Source organism: Rhinoraja longicauda, chromosome 18 (assembly GCF_053455715.1).
Source record: "Rhinoraja longicauda isolate Sanriku21f chromosome 18, sRhiLon1.1, whole genome shotgun sequence".
NCBI lineage: Eukaryota > Metazoa > Chordata > Chondrichthyes > Rajiformes > Arhynchobatidae > Rhinoraja > Rhinoraja longicauda.
In genome coordinates, this window is record NC_135970.1 from 4,595,671 (window position 1) to 4,601,297 (window position 5,627).

A 5,627-nucleotide genomic window follows, 5' to 3' on the forward strand; every position below is an offset into this window, starting at 1 on the left:
TATTGAGGAGCTCGGTTGAAAACTAAATGGAGCCTGCGCCTGTTGCAACCACTTTTCACAAATGATATCCCATTTAAGTTGTTTGGACAATTTCTGATTTCCGATTTCTGTCACACCAGATCAAGAGCAAGAACTTCACAATTGCCCTGGGAATTGCGGCTCCCGGGTTAATGAACATTTTCATGGGCAATGTGTTCATTAGATACCTGTTGTTGAAATCGTGCTGAAACTCACAGTTCCTATGAGTATGCAAACTGGAAAATCATACCATTATCTCAGAGTACAGTCAGCTTTCAAGTCATTGACAAGCAGTCTTAATGCATGGATTGTACATCATAGTCTTAATACATGGATTTTTACACAATATCTTGCTATCAAACACGGAGTGAATTTCCTATTAGTTGTGGAAAGTGTAGTTGCAGTCAATGTAGGAAAATATAAAATGGAAGTTCAGAGTGTGGGCTGAATCGAATCCTCCAATCTCCAAAACACCAAACCAGCAACTGTCCTGTTCCACAACAATTTGTCCTGTTGAGAAGAGATTTATTTAGACAATAGACAATAGGTGCAGGAGTAGGCCATTCGGCCCTTCGGGCCAGCACCACCATTCAATGTGATCATGGCTGATCATTCTCAATCAGTACCCCGTTCCCACCTTCTCCCCATACCCCCTGACTCCGCTATACTTAAGAGATCTATCTAGCTCTCTCTTGAATGCATTCAGAGAATTGGCGTCTGTTGGGGAATGGCCATTCAAAGGAGAGCAGCAAAAGCAGTGCCACATGCCAGTGAGGGTAGGAATAGGAAAATAGGACAGATGAATGCATTGGTGAGGAATTAGTGCAGGAGTCAGGGATTCGGATTTCTGGGATCTCTTCAAGGACTGAGACTGATGAGTAGCACCTGAGTTTGAAGGGGACCCAATATCCTCATTGGCAGGTTTGCAAACTGTTAGGGAGGGTATAAACTCCATTGGCAGGGGGATGGAATCCAAGGCACTAATGAGGCAAATGGGTGGCTGGAAGGCAGAACATAAGGCAATGACATCAATTTCAGTGAACAGAATAGGCCGGAGCAAGGAAGTGAGCGAGTAAAGACGATTGAATGAAATTGCATTTATTTCAAACCAATCGATCACCTCACCCACATGGTGCAAACACTCAAAGCTAGTTATTGTCCAAATGCTGAATGCTTCATTTCAGTGTTAGCCATGAACATAGTAAGCTCACCAGGGTCATAGAGGTAGTAAATGCCTGGTGGAAGGAATACTTTGAAGATCTCATCATTCATGACTATAACCCTGATGGGAACGGCAATGGCTCCATCCCACGGTATCTATTTGCCTCTACACCTCACTGACAAGCCAAAACGACCACAACCCAACGGAAATATAACAAATCTTCAGAGTAGATGGTGACCTTGTGGTAGATTTGAAACTTAATATTGACGGGCTTTGGTAACAATTCTACAATCTCATCATCCACACCTGGGAAAAGGCTAATATTCCAAGAGACTTCAGAAATGCTGCAATCCTGACCATAATTCAAGATAGGTTGACGTAACTATTAAGGGATCCATTTGCTGTCTTCTGGAGGTATCCCTTTGTTGTCTTTCATCACCAGCATCCTTCTCAACTATCTCCCAGTAATTGAAGAGACGCTGTGCTTCCTGTCCCGAAAGAGGACAAGATCTTCTTGCATGACAATACCAAGAAAGAGAAGGAAAAAGCATCAACCACCATACAAGGCCTTTTCTGAGCTCACTGAAGCCTTTGATCAACCAGGACGGTTTGAGAAACATTTTATCAAATCTGGCTGCCCACAGAACTTTGTCACCATTTTAACCCTGTTCTGTTATGACATTCAGGCCACGATATTAATCAGAGAGCTTCTAACAAAGCCAATGTCAGAAAAGACTAATGTCATAGGAGCAGAATTCGGCAATTCGCTGGGTCACAACAACCTGCCCAGCTGTTGTTGAAGTTGGAGTCGTTATTGCTGGAAATGAGACAATTGACCATGTCAGTATGGTGTGTACAAACTTAACACAATACTTGTTTTGATGTGAAATAAATAATTAGGAGATGGATAAAGTAATATGTATAATACTTATTTGTGGAGATGTTTGATCTTAATAGGGTGGCATGATGGCACAGCGGTAAAGTTACTGATACTGTCTGTATGGAGTTTGTATGTCTGTATGGAGTGTGCGGGGATTGCTGGTTGGCATGGACTCGGGGGGGTCGAAGGGCCTGTTTCCACGTAGTATCTCTAAAAAATACTTAAATTTAAAAGTTGGAAAATGTGATAACATGCTATGAAATTCCATACCTGCTGTTGAAGAAGTGGTAGTTCCCGGTGCTGAAGAGAACACAGTTTCAGTGGACGTGTGGAAACGCAAGAAAAATGGAAAATGACAGTGAACAGGTTTGAAGAACATCAGCATTTCTTTCAATCTGACTTGGGTAACTGCCTATGCAGGCCAGATGTAAATTTTCATGCAATTTCAATCCATGGCTGTTGTAATTCACACTCTGATTGTAGGAGGAGGGTTCTGGTTTTGCAATGGGGACACGTTACCCATATTCCTATATTCCTTGCATGTCCTTGTGTCCATCTAAAAGCCTCTTAAACTCCACTATTGTATTTGCCACCATCACCACCCCTGGCAATAGGTTCCAGGCCCCCACCTCTCTTTGAGTAAAAAACATGCCCCACACATCTCAGTAGATAAGATGGTAAAGAAGGTATATGGTATGGTTGCTTTTATTAGTAGGGGCATTTAATATAAAAGTCTGGAAGTCATGTTGCAGCTCTATAGGACTTTGGTTTGGTTGCATTTGGAGTATTGTGTGCAGTTCTGGTCACCCCATTACTGGAAGGGTGTGGAGATTGTGGAGGGGATGCAGAGGAGATTTAGCAGAATGGTGCCTGGATTCAAGGGCATCAGTTCCAGGGAAAGGTTGAGTAGATTTGCAAAGGACACAATTTTGGTTGGTGATGTGGAAAACTTAAACTAATGAACGTTATCAATGGAAAATAGAAAAAAGTAAGTTACAAGGACATCAACATTTCTCTTGAACATGAGTCATTTAACAGTTGCGGTTAAATTGCATGGATCATAATGTGAGTGACTTGAGGAACTCGCCTGAGGCCAGAGAAGAAACAAAGATCCTCATCAAGGCCCCCATAATCTCCTCTGTTGTCTTCCTCAATAATCTGGGTAAATCACATTTAACCACGTTTATGTTCTTCAAGAGTCTCGCACCACCTACTTCTTGATCTCAACCTACCCGAGCATATTTGTGTAGTGTGCATCAGTGCGCATATCTGCTCATTGATCTTGCTGTCCTTCAAGTCCTTCATGTCGGTAAATACAGATGCAAGTTTAGTGCTTCCTCTACATCCTCCAACTCCAAGCATTATTTCCCTTCTCTATCCTTGAGTGGTCCAACCTTCTTTCTGTTCAACCTCTTGTTTTTAACATCCATATAAAAAACGGGATTTTCCTTAATCCAATACGCCAAAGCCCTTTTTTGGGCTTTCTAATTGCCCGTTTGAGTTATTTTCCACTCGCTTTATATTCCTCCTAAGCCTCATCTGATGCCACCATCAGAAACCTGACAAACGCTTCCTTTTTCTTCCTTACCAATGTAACAACTTCCTTGGTCATCAACGGATTTACAAGGATGTTGCTAGGACTTTAGCGTCTGAGCTAAAGGGAGAGGTTGGGCAGGCTAGGACTTTATTCCTTGGAGCGTTGGGGGTGATTTTTTAGATTTTATAGAGTGAGGAGTGATTTTATGGAGTTGAAAAGATTACGGAGTTAGAATAGAAAGGTTAATTCTTTTAGATTTAGAGATACTGCGCGGAAACAGGCCCTTCGGCCCACCGAGTCCGCCCAGTGATCCCCGCTCATTAACACTATCCTACACACACTAGGGACAATTTTTACATTTACACAGTCAATTAACCTACGTCAATGTACGTTTTTGGAGTAGATGCATAGAGTTCTTTTACCTCAAGTTGGGGAATCAAGAACCAGAGGACATATGTTTGTGAGAGGAGAAAGATTTCATTGGGACCTGAGGGGTAACTTTTTCACACAGAGGATGGTGGGTGAATGGAATGAGCTGGCAGGGGGGGTAATTGAGGCAAGTACTTTCACAACATTTAAAAGACATTTGGACGTACATGGATGGAAAGGTTAAGAGGGATATGGGCCAAAAACAGGCAGTTGGGACTAGTGTAGATGGGGCTTTTTGGTTGGCAGGGACATGTTGCGCCGACAGGCCTGTTTCCATGCTGTATGACTCTTGAGTTCATGTGGATGCTTACGATAGTTGTATCTGGCGCTCTGATATTATCTGCTGGAGGGAGAGTGGAATTGATCTGTTAGGTGAAACTGTGGCAAAGTGGGGTGACTGTTGGTTTTACAGTGTGGACACCCTGTTTATTTCAGCTTTCAGGAATAAGTATGACCAGTGAAATGGGATTATTGTTGTTGGTCAGGGAAAGTAATGTGCATGTAATGGCTTCCAATAGGGAGAGTAGAATGTAAGGAAATAAGAAGTAAGATGAGTCAGCGAGCAGCAGTGGAGTTGCTGCCTTACAGCATCAGATACACAAGTTCCATCCTGACTACGGAAGCTGTCTGTATGGAGTTTTTCGTTCTCTACGTGACCTGCATGAGTTTACTCCGGCATCGCCGGTTTCCTCCCATACTCCAAAGACGTAGAGGTTTGTAGGCTAATGGCTTGGTATAGTTGTAAATTGGCCCTAGTGTGTCGGATAGTGCTGGTGTATGGGGTGATCGCTAATTGACGTGGAGTCGATGAGTCACAGGGCTTGTTTCCACGCTCTATCTCTAAACTAAACTAAACTAAATGAGTATTGGCCATGCTGCCCTTTGAGCCTGCTCCAGTGTTCAATACGATCTTGTACGTAAGCAGCATTTTTCACTCATTTCCCCATATAAGGAGAATTTGGTGATATGGCAAAGTTTATATGACACAGTTTTAAATTATTCTCTTGTGACTGAAAAGTGCTAATCATTCTGATCTTAATAACATACCACTTATTTTGAGTCCATGATGTCATCGTCTAAGCTCCTGAGTCCATGGCAATATCCTTCACAAATCTCGCCTGTCCAGCCCTCCAAGAATTTAATGCGTTGACAACTCTCATTCCTCCTCTCTACTCCCCTCATATTCATATCGAAGTCTGGTTAATCTGCCCTTCATTCTGTAGAATCATATCTGTTTCTGAGCCTGGAGGTCACTGATTACTACTGATTTGGTGTCATCAAGATGGTATCTAATTGTTGTATGCAATCTAGACTCTTGTATTGCAATGATCTTGTACTAAAGACCAACCCTGTCACCTTTTAAAATGAACTCAGTCATGTGCTGTGGAAAGCATCTGTTGCTGAACAGCTGAATCTAATTGCAAATGTAATAATTAGCTTTATTTGGACAAAGTAAAATTAATCAGTACTTACTTCCTGGAATGCCTCTGACAATTTCCTCTGAAACACAGTTGGGAGTAAACAATGAGAATAAAACTGTTGAGCATTTATTGATTTAGGAGATGTGGCCACTCTGGCAAGACCGGCATTTATCGCCCATT